This window comes from Octodon degus, unplaced genomic scaffold, assembly GCF_000260255.1.
Source record: "Octodon degus isolate 3935 unplaced genomic scaffold, OctDeg1.0 scaffold00104, whole genome shotgun sequence".
Taxonomy (NCBI): Eukaryota; Metazoa; Chordata; class Mammalia; order Rodentia; family Octodontidae; genus Octodon; species Octodon degus.
Window position 1 is genome coordinate 8,003,435 of NW_004524680.1, and position 25,864 is coordinate 8,029,298.

Below are 25,864 nucleotides of genomic sequence, written 5' to 3' on the forward strand. Positions count from 1 at the left end.
CTGGACTAAAACTGTTTTGGTCTTCCATCTTCCTGTGTTGGAAAGCCACTGGCATGGAAAATGCACTGCAGGAGCTTTGGCTTTGTCCCTTCCACCTCTAGCAGTGCCATAAGCCTCCACATTTGGCATCAGCCAGGCCCTGGTTCCCAGGAGTGTGGGGGGAATCTCCTCCGGGACTGAAGAGCTGCTGTGGATACTGGAGAGCAGGACTCATCCTCCTGTACCTCCAGCCCAGAGCTGGAGCGTCACATGTGAGTGAGGAAAGCTGAGCGCAGCCATTCCTCCAAGAGCCTCTGGGACACCCTCCCCTGCAGGGCTGTTTCCCTTTGCCCTGTGCTCCACCATGCCTCTGCAGCCTCTCCCAGGCATGTTACCCCTGTGGCCTTTGTCTGCTGTTTGCGTGTGGACTCTAGGCCTGTGGGATCCTTGGGGATATTGTGACTGATTTGCCCGGTGTCTCCAGAGCAGCCCAACCAGGGCACTGGCACACCAGGATACTCTCACTGCTGACCTGAACACAGCTGACCAAAATCTCCGCCATTACTGAGCAAGGCTGTGCCCAGAGGCCACCTCCAGGCCCAAGTAGAGGGCCAGTGGTCTCTCTTAGCCCAGAGCTGCCATAAAGGCAATGGGGACAGAGCTGTGGGGTGCCTAGTGGTCCTTCGTGTCCAGGCCAAGCACCATATCTCATCCTGTATCTGTCACAAGCTCTGCCAACAACTGGCGTCAGCTGCCCTCTGAAGAAAGTTGTGCAAGGTGTTTTCTGCCTGGAGCATAGTGGGAGGAAAGCAGCACTGTGTGGCTCAAGGGTCTGGAGACACCTTTGGCTGGGCACTCACACTCCCTGCTCGTGTGCTCTGAGCAGCAGTCCCCTGGGACGCGTAGAGTTGTGACTGACTTTTAGAAGAGAAGACTGATGCCATAGGGCAAGTGGCGTGTACCTCTCAGGCTGATCCCTCCTGGGAGTGGTCCTCGGTGCTGTGTCCTGCTTCACTACTGAGTTGTGGTTTTGGAGCTTGGGGCGATAATAGACATTGAGGACCTGAGGTGGGAGTCTGGCTCCATGCGTCCCTTCCCTGGGGACAGGGAGAACTGAGGTGGGAGCATAGTGGCCAATTCCACATCTTCCCTCTAGGACAAAGGTTCTGGAGAACACACACACTAGTTTCTAGAGCATCCTGGCCTCCCATGACCAATTTCTGGAAAGATGCTGCAATTCAAGGTAATGTACATATGACTTTGCTTTTTTTTTTTTTTGCGGAACCGGGGATTGAACTCAGGCTCTTGCACTTGCCAGGGAAGCTCTTATTCTACTAAGCTATCTCCCGGACCTTTTTTTTTGGCTTTTTTTTTTTTTTTTTTTTTTTTTTACATATGACTTTGAAAGGCATCAGCTCTTCCAGCTGCACAATGAGAGCAGCAGTCCCCTCTCCCACCTCCCTGTACCAAGTTGTGATCTCCAGAGGCACTTATTCAAATACTTGGCTATTTCTGCAGGTATTTAAGCATTATGCCTGAATGAGTACTAAGTAGTGTATCTGGGTCTAACCTGATGTTGAGGTGTTTGATGTCAGCTATGGGCTTCTTACCTCTGCCTTCCTTCTATGTTCTTGTCACGAGTTTTGGTTAAATCATCAGTCTTTGCTTTTCTATGACAATATGACTATTTTTCACAGCTGAGTCAAGCATATACTATGATTATACTCCCCTCTTGAACAGTATTTTGCTTTTTATAGACATGTTAGTTACCCTGTTTTTTCTTCTTGTTTATTTTTTATGAACCATATGGGAATTCTTCTTGAAGCATCCAGAAGCACCGACTATATCCCTGACAATAGCATCACACCTCACAGCTAAGCTGTCAATGCCTCTATTTCTTGGTGTCCTCTTGGGTGCTCCTGGGTGGGTTGCTGCCATCCAGGCCTGGTGCAGGGTTGCTGTCCTTGTCATCCCTCCCATCATCCTAGCGTGGTTCTGGCTTCCTCCCTGTGAGCCCCTACGTCTTCTCTCCCTGACTGTCTCTCCAAGGCTTGCTCCCTTTTTTGCTGGAGCGTGCAGTCAGGTGCTTTCCCAGGAAAGAGTGCATGGAAAATGAATTTATGAAATACTGCATATCTGAAAAAAATATCTTTTCATTCTCTCTCAAACTTGATGGGTTATTTGGCTGAGATTAGAGTTTGGAATTATTCTCTTAGAATTTTGAAAGTGTTACCCCTGTCTCCCAGCTTTCCAACATTTTATCTTTCATTTTTTAAACTTTATAGCTTTAAAAACTGAGCTTCTGGTGTTCCTGTTGGTATCTTCCTTCCATCATACAAATCCCTGAGTCCTGGCTCTTGGCAAATGACCTGCTTTATTCCTTTGGGAGGCCTTTGTGCTGTCTCTCCCATCCCCAGGTTCTGCAATTTCATGTAAAATGTCCTGATGCTCCTTTAAAATATATGGTTACAAGACCTTCAGTGGATTATTTCAGAAAAAAAGGACATCTTCTCTGTATGATATCTGTACTAATTTTCCCTTTATTTCCTCTTCCAGAATTCCTATTTATTACATTGGACCTTCCTGATTAGTCCTTTAATTTTTTTTCTCTTTCCTTCTTAAATCTCTTAAAATTTTTATTCTACTTCCTAGGAAATGCCCACAATTTTGTTTCCTGTCCATGTATTAAAATTTATTTTCTTTTATTTTTAATTTCTAAAAAATTCATCATTTTCTGGCTGTTTCTTTTTATAGTATCTTGTTCTTTCTTAGCAGATGGACTGTCTTAGCTCAGAATATTTTTATTTTATTATTTATTTTTTATGTATTTGGTACAGGATCTTATCACACAGCTCAGACTCATAGTGATCCTCCTGTTTTCAGCCTCCTCAGTGCTGGGATTATAGGCATGTACCTCCGGGTCAAGGCTCTTATCTCAGAATATTCATTATAGCTTTCTTTGAAGTTTTCTTTGTTTCCTGCACTGTGTCTGTAGTCTTCTTTCTCTTCTCTGTTTCTCCTTGTCTCTTTCATTTCATAGGATATCTGCAAATGACTGAGTCCCTGAGCCTTTGGTCCTGTCCCACAGCATGGCATGGAGTTGCTGAGAAGTGCTGAACTTGATGTGGGGCTAGGTGTCTTGCGCCCACTCGCCCAGTCCTCAGCCCTTTCCTCTGGACCTGCTTCTGCATAGATCCCAGAGCATTCTAAGTAGAGCCATGGACTTCCCAGCAGCATTTTCCATGCTGCGTCTTGGTGGGAGCTGCTTCTCTCAGACTGTGTCTACGCTTTGTCCCCACTTTATGGACTCCTGAAATCCAGGGTTTCCTGCCAAGGTCCACTGAGAACAGAACCTCTGTGTTATGAGAGTGAAATCCAGTTAAGCCCTGGCCATGTGGCATTTTCAAACAGTGGCTTGGTGGTGAACATTTAGCACTCAGCTCTTGGAGGAGACAGGCTCCTGTATGTAGATTTGCCAGTTTCGTTGATGTAAATTCTCTTAAAATGGCCAATTTCAGGCTACTGAGATGATGTCAACCAACTCACCAAATTGCTGAGACTTCATCTGCTGTGCTGGGCCTTGGCTCGTGTTGTCCTTGTGGTACCATTCCGCTGGCACTTCTGCACTTGCCCAGCCCACAGTGCTGGGCTCTGCAGCTTGCAGGATGTGGCCCCACCATTTGGCTGGCAGACAGGCACTTATTTTTCCTTGCCACTGCCTCTCCGTGGTTCAGCTCCTACTTCTTTGTTAATCTGGTTTGCCACTTGCTCACTCTTCATCTTCGCTTTTCTTTCCATAGCTATTATTTCTTTCTTTTTCCTTGTGGCCTTATATCTTATTGATTCTGTTACTGTCACTCCATGGGTTTCCAGAGGGAATGACAAGGATGTGTGTTAGGTCTGCCCATCTCAGTAAACTCCCTGCACCTGCTCACTTCCGGTGCCCAGTGATTCAGCATTGGGCAGGTGTGCTGAGATGCCAGATGTGTGTGCCTGTAGCAATTCGTGTTCCTGGAGCACACGAGAGACGGGAAGGAGGGTCAGGGAAGGCAGGAAGAAGTGGGAGGATGTTCCGTGGCAGGATGCGCGCCAAGTGCTGTGCAGCTCTCAGGGCTGGCATGTAAGTTGCGTCGCACTGGGCAGCTGTTCGGGTGGAATCTGTTGTGGCTATTGTAGTCATTGCTGTTGCTTGGAGCTGTGGTGGGGGTCACTCTGGTGTGGAGATGATGGTGCTCTGGGGGCAAGGAGGCGCAGGGTGGGGTGTAATAATGAGACTGGGTTAAAGAGGCCCCTGATGCCAGCTCACAAACTCAGGCTTTTTATTCTGCATTGAAATGAAACACGGAAGGTAAAGCAATTGCCCAGGACTCATTCTTCAGTGAGATTTGTGTCCAACTGTTGCATTGCCCAGGGTGATTTCATAGCTTCCTCCTGTCTGGCCAGGAAGTCACCTGCTGGTTCCTGGGAAGTTTGTGAGATTCCTCTGTCCCTAGCTTGCTCCTTCCTACCCTGTCAGCCTGTAGGCAGGCTGGAAGGAGCTCTTTCCCTCCTGGCACTGTGACATGGAGTCACAATGGTCCTGATGCAGTGGGCATGCACTGCTGGGTCTGCCTATGCATAAGACAACACTCTAAGATCAGTTTTAGAGATAGCTACTGCTAAAGTGGCTTTTCGCACAGCGGAGAGAACGTGAGCTTGGGGACATCTGCTCCTAGTAAAGGCAGTGGAAGCAGCATCCACACAGAACCCACCCGTGGCCTGATGGCAGCATTAGTCGCACTGGCCCTGAGCCCAAATGACCACTGCCTAATGGATAGGTCATTGACACAGCAGACTGTTACTTAGCCATAGGGAATGAAGGACTGATACATGTTGAAATGTGAACACGTGTTGGGGGAAGAGACTGACAGAATAGGCTGCCTATTAATTCTCCATGTATATGCAGCATCCAGCCTAAGTAAATCCAAACAGATAGAAACTAGATTAGCAACTGTCAGAGGGGGTAGGGTTGACATCTAATGAGAATGAGACTTCTGCTGGGGTAGATAGAGAGACAGAAATACACTGAAAGGCTGGCCTGATAGCTCAGCAGACTAAAGTGCCTGCTTAGGCAGAGCGCAGTGGCCAGGGTTCAATCCCCAGTGTGCTGTGCCAGCCCCGCCCCTGGGGTGCACTGAGATGGCGATTGAGACTGGGCATGGTGGTGTGTGCCTATAATCCCAATGCTTGGGAGACTGAAAACAGGAGAATCACTACGAGTCCAATGTATGTAGTGAGACCCTATAGACCCTGTACTAAATACAAGAAAAAAAAAAGAAGAAAAGAAAGAAATTACTGGAATTGAGTAGTACTAATGGTTGCACAAGTCTGTCAATAGACTGACTCATGTCCTTTCAGTGGTTAGACTTAGAGTATGTGACGTATACTGCTATAAAAGTGTTATTGATATAGTAAGGGTGTGTGGGCTCCCCTGCCCCCCTCAAAAGAAGGAGAACCCTAGAGAAAATAGCAGGGCTTCTGGGGGAAGCCCCTAGAAAGAATCTTGTAGTTGTCATTCTGAGTATCAAAGTTCTAGCTTGCAAGGAACAGAAACTGGCTCTGAGCAATTTGAGCAGAAAAGGAATTGTAGAGGTGCGGGTGAAGAAGCCCTGGAATCTTCTAGAGTCAGAAAGGGGATTCAGGAGGCTAGGCAGCTTCCAGGACCCTAGCTAACATCACACCACAGAACCTTCTGGTTTAAGCATATCCTGGAGGTCTGCCTCTGAGCTGAGTCTGCTTCTGCTTGGCTTTTGCTCCTCTTGCTGCTGCTACATTTTCTCAGCTCTGTGTTGTCATGTCTTATGAAATCCAAATGGAGGCATCCAGTGGTCAAGGCCGTGGCTACCTATCAGTGACCCTTTCCATTGCACCAGGGACCTCTGCTGTGACTCCACAGTCTCTTGCCTGGAGTTATAGCACAAGGCAAGAAAGGAAGAGCAAGAGAAGGATCTCAAGGAAACAGGGTTCTGGGAAGATCAGTGTGCTCTAGGAACAAAGAGCAAGAATCTCTTGCTAGCCACCACTTTATTAGCCAGTGCAGTGGAAGGATATGGTACTTTTCCTGAACAAAGCAGATGTAGTGGTTGAATGTGCAAGTTTAATATGATAAAAGAAATTAGTAAGATTCATCCCCACACTTGGGTATCCCTTTCCCAGTGTTGCCCTCATCCTGCTCTGTGAGCATCACAGCCAGCACTGACCATAAAGATCTCAGCAGTGATGGACAGGAAGCAGAATTTCTGCCTTCCAAAGATGGCCCACGAGGCAGGGCAAGGCGGGCCTCAGACAGGTGCTATGTTAATTCATAATTCGTGGTCCCCAACAGCTACGATGTGAGAGGCACAGGGAAATCCTGTCCCTAGCCATTTAATCAGCCAGGACCTGAGCCCAACTACTACTGACACAGGAGAGAGAGAGTCCTCCTGTCATGGGAAGGGGCAAGTACTCTGGAAGCACACAGAGAACATGACAAAAAGTGACTGCCCTTCTGACTGTAGGGAGTCAATCAGCCTCTCAAAGCCTTGGATTCCTAAGTGGAACCTCTGTAGAAATAAAAGTGGTCACGTGAGGTTACGGTGGGGGTCAAGGAGTGGGAGTTCCCATTTAATGCCTAGCGTGACGCTTGCATGTAGAGTGTTCTCAGTTCACGCTCTGTTCACTTAGAGGTTTATTTTGGAGCCCTTGAGTTTTATGCTAAGGAGTAGTGGCTTCATTATGCAGTGTTCCACACACACACAGTTACCTTGGAAGATACTATTATATGGATATGGCATGATCCTAGGTTGGCTTTAACCAAGCTTTTATAGAACTTATGGGCTTGGAGTTCAGTCCAGTGTGGAAGGACCTCCTGATACTTTAAAGCAGGTTCTGAGCCAATCTCCTTTAATCAGTGTAGTGGAGTCCAGACTTAATAGCCATTCTCTGAGGCTGGAGTCAGAATACGTAGTTGATCTACTTAACATGTTCAGGAATTACCAGCCTTTTTAATCCTACTAAGTACTCCTTATATAATTCTTCTCATGAACTCTGTAGTTTTAAAGGTTTTATCTATCAAAATATATACTGCTCAGAGATAATTAGTTCATTCTTTCTGTAAAGAAAAGAAGGCTAACCATGTTTACTGAAGCAAGTGCCAAGTACTGTGCCCAGCACATACTGGATATTCAGTATTTTCTCTGCCAGTAAGAGAACAAAGACAGTGGGGTGCTGACACGTTCAGCATGTCCCCGGGAGTGGGCAGCTGGTATAGTGCAGGACTACTAGGTCTGTGGTTTCGTTGCACTGGGAAGAGGATAGACTTCAGGCTCCTGGGCAGGAGGCAACTCAAGCACTCCTTGCTTCTCTCTTATTCTACCACTTCTGTCATCTACAAACCCAGCAATGCCAAATAAAGCAAACACTGGGGACATCTGCTCTGTGCCTGGGCCAAAAGTCAGGGCACTGGCAACCTGGCTGAACTCAAGGGAGTGTTCATCGTAGGCCATAGGCCAGATGCTTGAAGGAAGTGGGAAGGGAGCTCAAGTCTGAACTCAGCAGCTACCCCAGCTGAGGTGCCTTGCTTGGCCTCCTCACACCACAGGGCCCCTGAACTGAGACCCCTCTCTCTGGAGATGGGATGAGTAAGCTCATGTGTGAGATATGCAGTGTGTGTGGCCACCCCAAGAGGGGCACACTGGGCAACCGCAGGACAGCTTGGGCTCCAGCTCCTTGGTTCCAGTTATGAGGACCAGGGGCCACTCCCTGGTTGTATCCCACTCCAGCCTGTCAGGTGGATCCTCAGAGGGCTAGGGGGCCTATGTTAGACACTTGCAGTGAGTAACCTCAGAAAGAGCTGTGGCTCCCTTGGTGGAGTGGTGCAAGCAATGTCATGGGTTATGTGTGCAGACCTCAGGTACCCACTCCCCCAGAGGAAGGTCAGCTGGGGAGCTTCATGGCTTTGTATATGGCAAACCCCACTAACTCTATAATGACACATTGAAAAATCATTTCTTTCTAATGGCTTCCAAAATCACAGAAATAAAATCCCACAGCCTGGTCCTACTGGGAAGGTGGCAGAGTGGAAGGTAGATTCTGAGAAGAAAAACTGCAGAGCTCCATCCTTCTTGAGAAATAGCCATCCCCAGCCACAGGGAGGGTAGCAAATGTCTCTTCTGAGGAAGCTGTGTTTGAATTTGTGGAAAACTTCTGTCAGTAAATCAGGAAGGAGGTGACCATTTGTTGATCTTGTATCAGTCCGTGCTCACTGGAGAAATGGGTTTAATATAAGACAGGAAGTTCTGAAGGATCCAGTCAAACTTTGAAGGCCAGGAGCTCACTGTAGAATCCCCCGCTAGTCTGTTAGGGAGCTGAAGGGCATGGGGTGGAAGGCTAGAGGGTCTGAGCTGGAAACCAGCAAAGAATGCCAAGGTACCAACCAATAACCAGAGTGGGTCTTCCATCTTCAATAAATGCCCTCAGCCACACCCAGAACTATGCTAAGCCAGTCAGTTGGGTGTTTCTTAGTCAAGGTGACAAAAAAGTTAATTTGTGTCACAGTGCTACAACAGGCTTCCCATGTTGAACCATTTAAAGCTAACTGCACTCAGTACACATTTGTCACTGGATGGCCTGAGGTCTGCAGCTGGGTCCTAACCTGCTTCCCTACACAGGGCAGTTCTTTATGGTGTACACCCATAATTACATCATAGAAGGGTCTTCTAGACAACACAGCTATGCCTTCTAGTACTATATGTGGTCAAGCAGAGATAGGGTCTCTTCACCACCTCTCCAGGGAGTCAGCACAGGACTGGGAGGCAAGAGGTCATGGGACAGCCTGTGGGATTAGTTGTTATCAAGTGTCCTGCCATTGCCTTCCTGAAAGGACATGAGCATGGAGAGAGCCTGCCAGGGTCCTCAGCAGCACACACGCACATACACACACACAATGCCATTTAGACACACAAAGAACACATACATACACAACACATGGAGTCACACACCACACATATGTAACACTGATACCCCGACCATGTACTCCTGTTGATAACACCTGCACAATGTACCCACACACATTCCCTATTCCACACCCTGTGGATGCTCACAGGGTGAAGCTTCAGTTCCCAAGTCAGAGACCAGTTCCTGATCTGAAGAGTGGAGACTGCTGTTTCCAGAGTTCTGTATGGCACACATTCCTGTCACCATCAAGTATGAAGACGTCTTTCCGTAGAGGAGAGCATCACTCGCCTTTCCCTGTTGGCTCACAGCAGCCTATAGGACTGACAGCTTGCAGTCACTGTACCATTTCTCCTTCACAGCAGCAATGGAAACCATTAGGATCGTCCTTATTTTATTTTTTTCTTCTTCTTCCCTTATTTTAAAGATGGTGAGACTGAGTCTGGGAAGCACAGGACACCCAAGGCCTCATGACACGTTGGGAGGATCTAGAATGGATGCCTTCCTGTGACCACTTCTGCCTCCGCAGGGCTAGGGCCAGGACCCCAGGTCCCTGAGGAACAATTTTCCCCCAAATAACAGGGCCTCTTTTTCTGTGCTCCATCTTACATGTTGAGTCAGACTTCTGGGGCTAGCACCTGTGGCTGGGGCCATGTGAAGTTCCCCCACTCCTCAGTTTGCTGGGCAGACCGTCCCATCTGAGAGGGGACATTAGTGCTGGGGCAGAAGCTGCCCTGAGCTTTCTGCTGGACTTGAAGATAGCAGATGTGAAACGTGCGCTGTGTGAGACACAGGGGTGAGGAGGAGTGGGCAGGAGGAAGGAGCCCTGGCTGGACAGTGGCCAATAGCCCCTTGCTGGTGGGCCCAGTATCTAGGAGCTAGTTCTGCCTGGCTCCTCCACACAGGAAGGCCAGAGTCCTGAAGAGAGATCCTCAGGCTGCTTCTGCAGCCCCTGGGCCCCTGGAGGGATTAGAAAGTAACTGAGATGCTGCTTCTGTAACTAGCGGAACCCGGGCTTCAGCGGTTGCATGCTTGGCAAATCCTACTTATTAGCTAATTGGAATTTGAGAGGTTTAGGGATAAAGAGCAGCACTGCAGAAAGGAAGTTATATAGCAGAACTGATAGAGTCCTCGGGGAGACTTTGATGGGTCCCGCCTGCAACTGGGCAATTTCAACCCAGAATGCTAAATCCATGACACTTTGTGGCCAAGACACCAAACTCCACTAATACCCTGCCCCCTCCCCCACCACTTTCTCACTTTCCTGTTACAGCTCACAGGTGGAGCTTAGGGTCGTTGCTCACCTCATTCTCATAGCAGGGGATACAGCCAAGGGGGATGGCATGCTGAGGCAGGAGTCCCCACAAAACTGTCCCTACTACAGGTGCTAGAGCCTTCCCCAGTACCCACGTCATCTGCATGTGTGTTATGCCCTGGTTCTTTGGCATCGTGATTGTAGGGTTACACATGTCTTCTTAAGCCTCTCCACTATATTAGCTGTGTGATTGGGTTTTCTCTGTGCTAATGGAAAGATCCAGAAAATTATCCATCCCATCACCTGTCTTGTGGCAGTTATGTGGGGTGATCAGAATACACAGTGATGGTTTACATTTTAGAAATTTAGTAGACATACAAGGTTAAATATCACATGGTTTCTCTTATGTGATGTCTTACTTACTTTTCTCATTGCTGTGACAAAACACCCAGCACACAAAGTTAAAGGAGAAGGGGTTGGCCAAATAGCTCAGCGGATTAAAGTGCCTGCAAGCAGGTACAGGGGCTGGGGCTTCAATCCCAGGGTGAGCTGAGATGGCAATTCAGACTGGGCATGGTGGCATGTGCCTGTAATCCCAGCTCTTGGGAGGCTGTAAACAGGAGGATCACTATGAGTCCAATTTAGTAGTAAGAACCTGAACACCCTGTAGACCCTTCCCTAAAAATACAAAAAAAAAAAGTTAAAGGAGAAAAGCTCGCTGTTTATTGAGGTTTCAGTCCATAGTCAATCTGGCTTCAAGGTGGGGTGACACAAAGCAGAGAAACAACAGTTCATGACAGAGAAAGACAGAAAGAGAGAGAGAGAGAGAGAGAGAGAGAGAGAAGCCTCTTTCTGTCCCTTGCATTATATCCAATCTACCACAGTTAGGGTGGGGCCAATATCATCCGTGGACTGAGCCAGCGGTCACCCACCTGTAGTCCCAGCACCCCTAATGCCAGCACTGCACTACTGATCAGTCACATGCTCTACCTTCAGCCACCTCTGAGGGAAAAACCCTGTGATCGCATGAGGCCTTGAGGGGACATCTGAACATAAAACATGACATGAGAGAAACCCAAATTATGAATGAAAAACAAAATAGAAAGTAACAGGAAGTAGGGAAATAGACTCAAATGGGAAGAGGATCAAGAGATGGAGGGAAGGGAGAGAAGGGTTGAAAATGGAATTTAGCTGTGTTGTGCATCTGTACCAACTCCACACTAGAAATGTAGGCATTGTGTACTGCAAACATGTACTAGGAAAAACCATGGTACAGTAACAGACACATTGCCATTTATCTCCCTTGGAATATTTATCCTCTCTTCTGACACACCCATGGTTCCTGCCACCTTCTGAGGCAGTTCTGGAGTCCAGTTTTGTGAGCACCTTTATGAGATGTGATCAGAAGTGCAGTGACTGCTGCTGCCGGGTGCCATTCAGTGGGAAGGTGGTCTCGCATCAACAGTGTAGTGTGCCCTCCCTCATCTCATTCACCAAATCTGGCACCATATGATGTCTGGCTCTTCCCTAAAGACAAACAATCATGGAAGGTCAACATTTCTCTCTGATTCTGGAATCCGGACAGCCATGACAGCACAACTAAAGACACTCACAAAAGAGGACCCAAGAATGAAGAGATGAGTTTGGGAATAAGCACTCATTCATGCTGGGTGCTATTGGAGACCATGGGGACAAGGGATGGGCTCGAGTTGGCCTCAGAGTTGGAATCTGTTACCTGAAACTCTGGATGGCCCACACATCTGTTTTTCTTTTGTCTTTTAAAATTTTGGTGAAATATCTATAACAAAAATTTAACATTTTAACCTTTTTTGAATGTCAGTTTAGTGGTACAAAGAACATGCTGTTAGTGTACAACCATCATGAGCGTTCACCCCCAGAATTTTTTTTTATGTATTTAGTATAGAGTCTACAGGGTCTTACTATGTAGATCGGACTCATAGTGATTCCCCTATTTTCAGCCTCCCAAGCACTGGGATTACAGGCATGCGCCACCATGCCCAGCTCAATTGCTGTCTCAGCATGCCCTGGGGGGATCGAACCCCAGCCACTGCACTCTGCCTAAGCAGGTACTTTAGTCTGCTGAGCTATCTGGCCGGCCCTCACCCCCAGAATTTCCCATCTTCACTAACTGAAATTCCATCCCCATTAAATATAAATTCCATAGAAACCTTTTGTGAATGGAATTGCTGTATTTGTCCCTCAGTGCCTGGCTTATTTTATTCAGCCTAATGTCCTTTCAGTTCATTGCTACTAGACTATGTGTCAGTGTTTCCCTCCTTTTTCTGACTGAATAATGCTCCTCCATGTGGATAAACTGTCTTTCCCTTCTCCATTCATGTCAGTGGACATGTGAATAGCTTGCGTTTTCTCCTGCCCATACTTCAACCAGTACTTGGGGTGTGTACATAGTTCTTACAACTCCAATGCATTTGGTTTTGGCTCATTGCAGTGTGTCTGTGCTCAACACAGAGCCAGAGTCAGCAAAGGCTTGATAACTACTGAGAGTCCCAATCCATGGAGTGACAAGGCTTTCAGAGGCTGCCTGGCTCCATTCTTTCTATCACTAAGCCCAAGCAAGAGATTTCTATTTTATTTTATTTTTTAATGTATTTAGCACAGGGTCTACAAGGTCTCACTACACAGATCAGACTCATAGTGATCCTCCTGTTTTCAGCCTCCCAAGTGCTGGGATTATGGGTGCATGCCACCATCCCCAATCTCATTCACTGTCTCAGTGTGCCCCAGGGGTGGGGTTGGCATGGCATGCTGGAGATCAAACCCCAGTCCCTGAACCTGCCTGAGCAGGTGCTTTAGTCCACTGAGCTGTGTGGCCGGCCCTTAAGCAAGAGATTTCTTACTGCTGTTGCAGGACCTCTTCTGTGCTCCATGTCCAGGGGGCTTAGTGCAGATGACTGGACCACGGGATAGAGATTTCCTGTTGATTAAATGGAAAATGAAGTAAGGGTCCAGCAAAACCCTCTGAGCTTGGGCAGAAACTAGTTTGAGGAAATAGTCCCTTTGGATACCTAGTGAGGAGTGGCCAACTGGTGGCTTAGGTTGGTAGCTCAGAGAAATGGAGCGTTGTCATTTAATGGACATGGTTATAAGGATGCTACTTGTCTTCGAGCTGTCTCCACTTACATAAGGGCCTTCCAAAATATACCTGTGTCCTAACCCCTAGAACTTATGAGTGTTACCTTATATCACAAAAAAAGATCTTTGCAAATATGACTAAGTTAAGGAACATGAGAGGGAGACATCGTCTTAGATTGGCTGGGTCGGCTGTAAATACAGTCACTGCTATTGAAAATGTGAGACAGAGAGACTTTGCACACAAGAGGAGGAGGCATGTGATGCAGAGAACAAAGTGTTGTGGGGACCAGCCAGAGAATGCCAGTGTCCGCCAACAGCTAGAGAAATAGTATCTCCCCTAGCATCTCTGGAGAAAGGGCAGCCTTGCCAGCACCTTGATTTTGAACCAGTATGCTGAGTTCAGATTTCTTGCCTCCATCACTCTTACTGTGTGGCCATTGGTTACAGCAGCCCCCAGGAAACTGACCCAGGATCCCTGTTCAGATCCTATTATGTGTTCCCATGTTGGCTCCCTAACGTAATAACCAGGATTCAGAGACTCAGCATATAATCCTTGCACACCAGATTGCACCAGGCCAGTGGATCGCAGTTAATTACACCCTGCAGAGCCAATCTCCTGCAAAGCACAGATCCTGAGATAGCTACACCTTGGGCATCCCCTTGCCACCAAAGCTCCCCACTCCTCTGTCTTGGAAACAAAGAGGAGCATTTAGTGCTGTTCCTTGGTTGGCACATCTTCTCATCCTGGATTAGCACAGCAAACCTCTAGAATCTTTTTATTAGGAACTAAAGTAGTATTTCTACATTTCAGCTTTGTTGAAAAATCTCTCTCTTGCCATATGAGATTATAATGCCACAAACATTTGTATTTTGTATACTAGCAATGTGTGATCCAATAATACTAAAAACAATTCCACCTTACAAGTAACAAAGAGAATAAAATACTGGATGAGTGCAAGACTGTATGAATAACTTTCACACAAAACAGATGTGATATGTGCACTTAAAATGATAAAACACCACTGGAAGAAATTAAACATTTAAAAATATAAATAAATAGAGACATCTTGTACTCATGAAATGGAAGGCTCAACCTTGTTAAGATAGAATTTCTCTCCTCCCCAAATTGAGTTACAAATTCAACCCAGCCCCTGTCAAATCCCTGCTTGGCTTCTTGGTAGAAAGTGACAAGCTCCTGGTCTTAATGTTCTCATGGAAATGCACGGGGCTTAGAATGACCAAGATAATCTTAAAGAAGAACAAAGTCGGACAATTCATACTTCCCAGCTTCAAAAGTTACCACACACAGCTAAAATAATCCACATAGTGTGATACAGGAATAAGGATGGACATACAGATCAATTTAATAAAATTGAGTGTCCAAAAAAATTGTGCACAGTTAATTTTGAGGAGGTGTGCCATGATAGTTTAATAGAGAAAGAATAATATTTTCAATAGACGTATCTTGAAGAAGTGGATATTCTTATGAAGAACAATGAAATTGGTCCAAACTAAAACTATAAAACTCTCACAAGAAAACATGGACAACTCTTCATGATCCTGTATTTAGCAAATGTTTCCTAGGTAAGACACCAGAAGTATAAGCAAAAAAAGAAAAATAGGTAAATTAGACCTCATTCAAATTAAAAATTATTATGCTCCTAAAGACATCACCAAGAAATGACAACTCATGGAATGAAAGAAAGTATTTGCAAAGCATAAATGTGACAAGAAACACCTGTATCCAAAATATATAAAGCACTTACAATTCAAAAATTACTCAATTTAAAATGGGCAGAGAACTTGATTAGACATTCTTCAAAAAGAGATACAAATGACCAACAAGTACATGGAAAGATACCCAATATGATTTGTTAGTCATTTGGGAAAAGCGAATCAAATTCACAGTGGGCTACTACTTTTCACTAGTTAAGATATCTAGAATCAAAAAGATGTACACAAATGTTGTTGACCATGTGGAACATTAGAACCTTCACACACTACTAATGGACATGAAAAATGCTGTAGCTACTTTAGAAAATGGTATGATGGTTCTTCAAAAAGCTAAACATCAGATTACCATACAACTCTTAGGAGTATACCCAAGAGAACTGAAAACATGTTCACATAAAGAATTGTACCTAACAGCATTTATACTAGCCAAAACCTGGATGGTAGAAATGTCCATCAGCTGATGCATGGATAAGTAAGCTGGCATACCCATGGAATGGAATACTGTCAGCCATAGAAAGAAATGAAGTCCTCAGGCATGCTATGACATTATAGACCTTGAAAACCTTGTGCTAAGTGGGAGACACCCATTACCAAAGGTTCATATTTAAGATTCCACTTATGTGAGGTGTCCAGAGTAGGCAAATGTATAGAGACATAAATTCATTGAGCAGTTGCTGGCTGCAGAGATGGGAAGTGACTGGTAAGTCCCTGTGCTCTGCATGCATCGTGGAAGCCTACAGCCTACCAGATGATTGTGCGCCTACCCACTCTCTCTGCTGATGTGGGCCTTGAACCTAGCATCTCTGGCAACCTGCTGAGGGCTCCACAGCCAGTCCAGAGCAGGATCCTAATCAGAGAGATTCAAGTTTTGTGAATATATCTGTGAATAGCACAGAAAGGAAGTATCCCGATCAGACCCTTCCCTCCTCCTCCCACCACCTTCCTCCTCTCCTGGGCCCATCCTGCTCGTGCTGAGGGTGTCAGATTCTTAAATACAGCAATTTGAGCTTGGCCGTCTTCTCCCATATTGTATTTGCTCAGTGACTGTTCACCGTGGGCTAATGACTCTGAGTTTTGGCGTGATGGGATCCCAGTTCTCTCTCTATGCTGTTTTGAGGATTGATCTCAGAATGAAAATTGTCTCATGCTTGGCTGCATTTCACTTCCAGAGGTCTGCCTCCCCTCTTGTGTCTTACTGGCCCAGGAGAGCACTCTGACGTTCCTCATAGCTCCCAAACACTTTGATTGTGTACTCTAGGTTTCAGGTTAGTTTGTGGATTATTTTTCAGGTAATTGAAAAGGATGCTTTCAGATGCTAGATGATGGTTGTAACTACTCATCAAAGTGTCCACTTCCTGATGACTTCACTTCCCCCACCACCCCCACTGCCCCTCCCTGCCTGGCTTTGATTACAGATCCTATCAGCTGCATTGCCTAGCAATTAAGCCATGTGTGTCTCCAGGGAAGCTGTGTTTGAAGCACAGTCTGTTGGAGCTGGAAGGGCCCCTGAGGATCATCTGGCCCCATTCCCCACCTTACAGGCCATGTTTGGTGGTCTCTGTGGCCTGGGGAAACATGGAGTTGCCTAGAGACATAGAGTCACTGCCTAGCTCTCCTGACTACTGGCAGTGGCCTCCCTGTTACTGTCCTGCCTGGTAAATGTGATCATGGTCAGTAACAGATGTTGATCCAGCATACAGAATTCCCCTGGCCACTCCAGTGTGGCCTAGGGGAGACCTGCGCCCATTGCTTAACCCACTGAAATAGACCCAGTACCAAGTCAGAATTTATGCCCACCTTTGACCTGCCTTCCCCATAAGATCCTGATAAGCCCCCTCTTCCTAGAGAGTTGACAGCCTGCACAAGTGCCTAGCACACAATGGATGGCTGGTAAAAGTTGGGCTTTGCTCTTTTATTCCTTGTGCTCTTTGACAGTGAGTTTAGAAGAGGAGCTTCCCAGACCATGGGCCTGACGAACTGACTCAGAGCATGGAGAGAACTTCTGACATGTGTGGCCTTAAAAATACAAGGATTCTCCTTCATTCAGTGCTGCTTGCTGGGAATGTGGAGTAAATCCTGCAGTCAGGTGTGCGCATCTTCAGTGAATACCTGTCCCCCTGGGGCTGGCACAGACTCCTGAGCCGGAACTCTATGTCCAGAAATAGTGGTAGGGAAGGGGGTGGGAAGCCTGTCTGTGATGTGAGAGACAGCAGCAAGTGAGAGGAGCCCGGGGGTGGCCCCTGATGTGGGGAGCACGCAGGTGCTCTCCAGCTTCCCCTGGCTTTCCCAGAGTGTACTCCTGAGGTAGGCATGGAAGGCTTTATGTTGTTGGGTTTGGGATGCTGCTGTCTGGTACCCCTGTGGTGCCACATTACCCCTCAGCACCCAAAAGCTCTGAGAACTGCCCTGTGATGGTATCCAGTCCCCCTTTGTCAACAAGAACACTGTTGGTCCACAGGAGACCTCTTTTCCTGGTACACTGTGGACGCAGTTGTGGGAAACTGCCTCAGACTGGAGAAAGTTTGAAGCTTCTTTCAGCAAGTACCTTGGGTCAGCTGCAGCTGACAAGAACTAGTGACATCCAGGGCGCAGGAGAGGTCCCTTTTGCTATCCCAGGATGTTATTAGCAAGCATCAAGGTCATGGTACTAGATGGGGATCCCGATGCTGGGAACACAGTGAGCACAACATGCAGTCTGCTTCTCCAACAGGATGAACAAGGTGTGGGATCTGTCCGTGGTGCTGAGTAACAATATGCGAAGCAGTGCAGCGTGAGGGAAAGAGAGGCAAAGAGGGATGACCGCAGGGCAGGCCTTTCCCAGGAGATACATGGAGAAACAGAGAACATAGTGCTTTGTGCACGACTGACTTCCTTTCTCACCCCTTCAGATGTGCTCTTGTCCTCTTTGGGTCATTGTGACCTTTCTCGGTGCCTCTGTTGTCACAGCCAGCAAGTGGCAGAAGTAGTAGGATTCAAACCCAGACAGTCTGGATGCTTCCAAAGGGATAGGGGTTCCTTCCATAGTGGACAAGGATGGAGATACCAGCCTGGCGCCTCTCCCTCTGGGCCTAACCTCACTTACAGCAGCATGCCCCTGCCTTCCTGCTACATCTTCATACACTGATGGGGTCAGATACTGTCCAGCTTGGGCAGGCACCTTTAAACCTGTGTCCTTTCACTTGTAGGTAGTGTGTAATTTAAGGGCTTAATAGGCCCCTGGAGCTGTCCTGGCCATGAAGCAGCTCCTTGTATCAGGAGGTATACAGAACTTCTCTCCAGGCCAGGGGAGGAGAGAGTGATCTCCCTGCCACCACCCATCTCCTAGTGGGGATAACACTGCCTTAGAACCTGAATACAGAATTAACCCGCTGCCCCCTCACTTGCCCATTCTTGAGACGTCCCTAACCACTTATATACCATGAGCTGGGGTGGTGCAGGATGCAGAGATGCCTGGCACCATGTCTAGGACAGCACACACAGGTGACTGACAATAGTAGCTTAGGTGCTAGGGCCTCCCCCACCAGCACAGGGCACTCTGGGGTCCGTGGTTCCCCTACCATACTCCCCCTCATGTTTTATCCCTTGGGGGAGAACAAAGCACCTTTGTAGTTTCATTTATGCTCATATAAGTGTTTGAAAATCTGTGTGGTGAATTTAGAACTTCTGGATCTGATTAGTGGAGTTGCACTCTCTGGTATTAACATTAGCAGAGTACTTGAGTCCTTGTTCAAACAGGGCTAAACTTATCTTTCAGAAAATAGACTGTTTTGAGGCCTAATCATAGGCATTAAAGCCATTAATTAGTGATAAGATTCAATTTCCTGGTGTCCTTGCCTGTGTGTGCATCCTGATGCAGAGATTGTGCCGCAAGCACTTTCCACAGATGCATCAGCAAACGCCTGCCGGGCCAGCTGGGCAGTGACATGTCGTGATGTTGCCCAGGCCGGCCAGGCCCCATGTAACCCCATCACAGAGCAGAATGATCCACTCAAACATCCTCTCCAGGTTGGGAAGAGCAGGCAGAGAGAGCAGGCGGGAGCAGGTGGCCAGTGCAATGAGCCCTCCTTAATCCGATTACTGACTTCAGTGTTCCAGCAAGGCCTGATGATAAGATGGATGTGCAGGCCACTGAGTGGAGGTCCCCATGCAGGACAGCTCCTGTTTGACTTCCCTCCATCCCGGACTTCTGTCAGTCTTCCACACTTTTCCTCCTTGTACTTGTCCCCTATTCCCAGTAACAGCACATGCATCCAGCTCCAGGGTATCCTTCCCCTTGTTCCAGTGCTCAGGGCTCAGAAGCAGTAGCCAAGAGTTTACAGGTGGTCAGAGCAGGGGCTAGTAACTAGACTCCAGGGGGTGTCACCCCAGCACTGCCCCTACCAGCAGGTGAGTGGTGTTACCATTTTCTACCCCTGATCTTTGCCCACAAGTTGGGGGATATGAGGATCCTGATTGCATAGGTTTATTTCCAGATTATAGGAGCTGATGGTCTTAGAGGAGCCACATCCATTGCCCCAAGTTGTAAAATGGGGCTCAGCAAGGTTGAAATTGAAGTAGGCTTGGAGCCAGTGAAACCAGGTCTAAACAAATGTGGGAAGATGTGTCTGTGAGGCTGCTGTTCCATGTGCGCACCTTGGGCCACATCCCTGTCACCTCGCCTTGGCTGCACAGCTCCTAAAGGGAGCTTGGAGATTGATGCAGCACGGGGACCTGAGATTCCCCTCTCTGGTCATGTGTTCTCGAGATGGGAATGAGTCCCCCGCTGCAGAACCAGTTGTCTGCTTGTCTGGGTAGCCTAGAAGGGAGGAGGTGGCAGGTCCATTAGTGGGACGGTTGCTTAAGGAGATAGGCATGCTGGCTTTATTTAGCTCCTCTGCATTTTAGTCCCCACAATTGCATTAGTACATAGAATGGATCTGAGATTAGAAAGAATCAAGTGCTTCTTTGTTTGCTCACTTGCCTGCTTGCCTTTTAAAAATAAGGGGCTTTCTTCCTGACTTTTTTCATACCTCCTTGGTAGGGCCTGCAGAGTATTGGCAGAGGGCTGCTAGCCTGGACACCTGCTTATGTCCCTGAGATACCTAGAATCCTGATTTATGTGCCCCAGGAGGACAGACAGCCTCAGTCAGTGGGTGTGACTTGTGGGTCGTGGTGAGTAGACTTCACCTCCTCCAGAGAGGATCAGAAACCACACGCTGAGTCACTGTACTGGCCTTCATTTTGGAGTGGTTCTGGGCTTCCTCCTCACTCTTCCTGCTGTCCTCATTGCAGACTCTGCCCTCCAGGAGAGGAAGGCAGGTGACATGTGTCAGCCAAGCCTAGTACCAGGACCTGAAGGGAGGAGAACCAGGTGGTCTCCTGGTGCCCGTGCAGGGATGCATCAGCAAGCGTGGCCACGAGCACCACCCTCAAAGGAGCTTGGTTTGCAGGCAGGCTGGATCATGTGCCAGCTGGAAGCTGCACAGAAACTTCACCCACTCTGAGCTTCAGAGTGTTCCAGGGAGGTGGGTTCCCAGCATTCTCTCCCTGGGCCTTGTAGAGGAAGCTGGGAGAATAAAACCTGTGGCCCAGGGCAGCATCTCACACAGGACTGCCAGCCCTTGCTGTTCTGCGGTCATGCTGGCTGTCAGGAGGTGCTCTTGGACCTCGGCCAGGTTCTGATGGCATCTCCTGAGCAGCCACCATGGCCACAGTACTGTGGGCTGCCTGCCGACCAGCTGTGGCTGCAGGACAGTGGGGGATGTTCTGCGTGGAGCCTTGCTAAGCCTGCTCACCACTCCCTCTCGAACTGTATCTTTGCCCTGCCTGATGGTTAACAGTTTTGACAGGCCACACTATTTTTAGAAACCCGTTCCCACTCCTTCTCCCTGTGGGAAAAGGAAAGCAAGTTAAATTTTAGAGTTAGCCCGCCCCTTCCCCTACTCCCCCATGCACTGACACACAGCAGCCACTCAGGTGCGAGGCTGGCTGTGGCAGCAGGGGGCCCAAGGTGCCTACTCAGGGCTACCCTGGGCTCTCCGAGGGTGCTCTCCATTCTGCCCAAGGTTCTGTTAGGACAGGGTGTTGACACCTCCCTGCTGAAGGAAACCAGCTCACAGTGGGCAGAGGCTTGCCAGGCTGCAGTCCGGTTGGCATCTGGGTCCCCTGAGCTGCCGGTCTAGCACTCTTGTGGTCCCATGGGGACCAGTCATCCTGTGAGTGGCTGGTTGGCTGCCTGGAGGAAGGACACCTGAGAAGCGAGGCCAGTGCCCATGGTAGCAGGCCCTCCTCATTCCTGCTCTGCCCTGAGAAGCTCCTCCACACTCAGCTGGCTTGGTGCCCACAGCAGCCCTGGGAAAGAGACTAAGTCAAGATTTTATCCCCATGTCACCCAGAATATGCCTCAAGCCCAGCCAGGTGAAATCAAAGGTTAGTCAGAGTCACAGACTTTAGATATGTCAACGTGTCATCTCCTGTGGTCCAAGGAGGCACTTAGCAATCCCTGGAAAGAAAATGGTCATGAGCACTTGGGTAGGTAGCACCCACTTCAATCCAGAAAGCTTGAAACACAGTGGAGTTAGCTTGAAAAGTAGATCCAAAGACAAAGTTAGTCCTCCATTTTTGAACAATTAACCTGATAAATATTTAGGGACAAAACTATTAGTAGGTACTAAGCAATGTCTTCAGCTTAATCTGCTTATTTTCAAACTTTGGGTTATGCTGTGTTCCATGCTAAGGTTTGGGTGGGGGCAGCAGAAAGGGTGGGCTGCCTTGGTTCTGGAACCCTGGGCTCCACCGTGCGATGAAACCTCAGGAAGGGCTCCAGATCCATCCTGCCCTGGAGCATGGTTGTGCAGCCCCTACTGTAGGCCCTACTATAGGGCCAGGCCAGGAGGAAGATCGGCTTGACTATGAGCAGAAGTCTAACCACAGCTGCTCTGCCTGGGCCATAACAGAGACCCAGTGCAGCCCACTGGCCTCTGACCAATACTTCGCAGATTCAAACCAGTCGGTGACTGTTGCGCACGACCTCGCCAGCAAGGAAGACGCAACACACAGCTCTTCCTTCAGCGGTTTATTCAGGCCCCTTACAGCAAGCTTCTTCTTCTCCAATCCCCCAGCCCTTGGCTAACATATACTCCCGAGCCCAATCCCAGTGCGCCACGTGGGGATCGCCCATGGGTCCAGCATATGCGGAAGCGAATCATGACTGCAGCCCTGGCCATATAAGGAGTTGTTGTGCACAGAGAGCGCTCACCCATGGGGGTGGAAGGCGGAAACCAGCACCATCTTGTAGGCGCGGTCCTTCGCAGCTCTCCACAGGTGACTGGACGGGACGCACTGGGTGGTCACATTCCTGCCTTTCGGTTGGTTTGCTGCTGCTTCACAGAAATGGCACCACCTGCCCGGCTGTTGCAGTAGTGGAAGTGAACTCTGGGGGGTGCGATGGCTAATTTGGTGTCTGGATTGTTTTTAACAGCTTGGTTGTAGTCTAATTGACACAGAATAAGCATATTTAAAGTGTATGACTATAAATTTTGACAAATGCATATACCCAGGATTCTTTCGCCACTGTCAGCTCTCTGGTTTTACCTCACCCTGCCCCTCTTCTTGCTGTGTTGCTCACTCCCCTACCAGTCACTGAGCTGCTCACCAGTAACTGTAGAGCAGTTTGCCCTTCAGGGAATTTTATGTAAATGGTTTCATATGCTTTGTCCTTTCTTCCTGCTGACTTCATTCATGTAACACGATTGAGATTCGTATCTATTTTTACGCATATCAGGAGTTCTTTTTCATTGCTGAATAGTATTCCATTGTCTGTATATGTTGTACTGTTCTTCATCCCTTTACTTGGTGAATGCTTGGCTTGCTCCTGGCTTGGGGCTGTAACCGTTTGTGTAGGCGTCTCCTTGTGAGCACGTGCTTTCATTTATTGAAAGTCAGTGCTTAGTGGCACAGCAGTTACACTCCTAAAGTTAATGGCTCTTGTGTGCTTACCTTTCTATAAAACTGCCCAACAGCTCTCCAGCAGGCTTCTACCAGTTTACCTTCCCAGAAGCAGATCTCATCAGTTCCAGTTCCTGCATGTCCTCACCAGCATCTGTCACTGCGGGTCACTGTAGCTTTTGCTGTCCTGGTAGGTGTTCCGTGGTGGCTGCGGGTGGAGCTGACCTGCATTTCTGCTGACTCACGATGCTCAGTATCTCTCCATGTTGCTGGGCTGCTTTCTGATTATGAACTTTTAAGACTGCTTTCTATATTATTTATAAATTCCACTTACCAACTTGGTAAATTTTATTCTCTTAGCAGTGCTTGGAGAGCAGAAGTGTTCAACTTGAAGTCTAGTTTAACAGGCAAGCTCTTTTATTATGGAATGTGCTTTTGGGGCCATATCTAAGAAATCTTGGCCTAACCCAAAGTCACACAGTGTCTTCTCCCCTGTGTTCTGCCTGGAGTTCGTAGTGAGAGCTTTTCCCTTTGAGTCTAACTCATTTGGAGCTAATCTTTGTATACTGCACAAAGTATGGAGTGAAGATCATTTAAGCATATGTTATGTTTCAGTATGAAGTGTCCCTCAAAGACTCATATCTTAGGGGCTTGGTCCCCAATGTCACAGTGTGCAGAGGTGGGGCCAAGAGGACTGACTGGGTCAGGAGGGCCCTAATGGATAGATTCATTTTGAGATCATAATTTGAGGCAAGTAGGGGGTGGGGCCTGTTTGAAGAGAGTGAGTCATAGGGCATGACCTTGGGGACTGTATCTGGTCCCCACTCCTGCCTCTCTGGCTCTTGCCGTCCTGCTTTGCTTCCTGACTGCCATGTGGTAAGCAGCTCCGCTCAGCCATGCCCTTCCTCTCTGGTGTTTCTGCCTCACCACAGAAACCATGAGCTAAAATTAACCTTTCTCACTTTGAGTTATTTCTCTCGGGTATTTAGTCATAGCAAGAGAAAGCTGACCGACATACTTGTGTATATTCAGTTGTTCCAGCACTGTTTTGTTTAAAAGACCATTCTTGACTTGAATTGCCTTTGTAACCTTTGTTAAAAGTTATTTGTGGACCTTTCTTGAGCTATTTATTTTGTGTTATCAATCTGCTTGTCTATCTCAAAGATTAATACCACACAGTCTTTTTTAATTATTATGAAAACTCTTGAAAATCACATTTTGGCTAGTCTAGATATTCTATATTTCTGTGTGAATCTTCTGATCAGTTTGTTATTTTCTATTTTAAAGTAGCTTGCTGATATTTTAACTGGAATTATGTTAAACATATAGATCAATTGAGGGAGATTACTATCCTAAGAGTTAGGGTTCCTTGCCAGAGTCAAGGTCTCTTCCTCCCCATAAGCCATCTCCAATTTTTCCAAGCAATATTTTTTGGGCTTCCATGGAGCAGCCTTGCATATCTTAAGTCAGATTTGCCCTTAAGTATTTTATATTGTTTTCTTGTAAATTATCTTATATTTTAAAGTTTAATTTCCAATTGTTTACTATCAGCATATAAACTAGTTTACCTTTATATCTTGATGGTATATCCAGTAGCCTTCCTAAGCTCACTTACTAGTCCTGTAGTTCCTTTCACTGATAAGAACAGATACTGCACTTAATCTTAGCCAAAAGGCCAAGAAGCGATCTGTAGCTCCTTTCAGATTCCACTGACTCCTGCAGGGTCAGTGATCAGGCCATCTGAGGATAAAGTCACTTTTGCTTTGCGAATCTGATGCACCTCACCTGTTCCTTCCCTAGCTCTACATGACACTCCCAGTGCTGTGCTGGCCAGAAATGGTAGGAGCAAGACATTTCACCTGGCCCCCAAGCCCAGGGGTGCATTGGGTCTTTGACTGTTAAATATGATGTTTGTAGGTTTTCAGAGCTGCCCTTTGTCAAATCAAGACAGATCTTCTCTACTCTTGGTTTGCTGAGTTTTTCTCAGGAATGAATATTGGACTTTGTCAAAGATTTTTTTTCTTCCTGGATTTAGAGGGTAGTGTGTTTCCCTCTTCAGCTTGCTAGTGTGGTGAGTTACATCTGTTGCTTTTCAAAGGCTAAACCAACTCTGCATTCGTGCAATCAGCATCAGTTGGTCATGGTATATTATTCTTTGTGTGTATGTCAGATTCAATGTCCTAAAACGCTTCTTAGAATGTCTTCATATATATTTTAAGGAATATTTGCAATTTTATTTTAACTGTCTAATTTTGACATCAGGATAATGCTGAACTCATAGGATGATTTGGAAAATATCTCTTCTTTGATTTTTCTGGAAGATTTTTTGAAAAATTAGTAAAATTTGATAGAATTTACCAGTGAAATAATTTGGTTTCTTTTTTTTAAAATTATTATTATTATTATTATTTATTCATTTATTTTATGTGTGTGGCCAGCTCAGCCCACCAGGGGGCGGGGCTGGCTGGCATGTGGTGCTGGGGGATTGAACCGCTGTCCCTGTGTTTTGCTTAGCTTTGCTTGTTCTAAGTAGGTGCTTTAGACCACTGAGCCATCTCACCAGCCCTTTGGTTTCTTCTTGATGTGACTGCCAACTACATATTTAGTTTCCTTAATAATAGATATCAAAGAATATTCTAGTTATATGTTTCTTTTCTGGTAAGCTTTAGCAATACACATCTTCTCAGTGTTTGTTTTATCTGAGTTTTCATATTTACTGGAATGAAGTTCTTCATAATATTCTCTTATTTTTCCATAATATTTATAGAATCTGCAGTGAGGTACTGCTTCATTCTTGATATTGATGGTTTATGTCTTCTGTCCTTTTTTCCTGCTCAGTTTGGCTAGAGGCTACTAATTCCATTGGGCTTCTTGAAGAACCAGCTT

The 25,864-nt window shown here is 47.0% G+C and overlaps 1 protein-coding gene and 1 pseudogene across 5 annotated transcripts in view; one reads left to right on the forward strand and one right to left on the reverse strand.

Annotated features, from left to right (window-relative positions):
- Trappc9 (trafficking protein particle complex 9) overlaps window positions 1–25,864 on the forward strand; it is an 847,990-nt gene that overhangs the window by 785,202 nt on the left and 36,924 nt on the right. The gene's annotated exons all lie outside the window — the stretch shown is intronic.
- LOC111818859 lies at window positions 24,499–24,665 on the reverse strand (annotated as a pseudogene).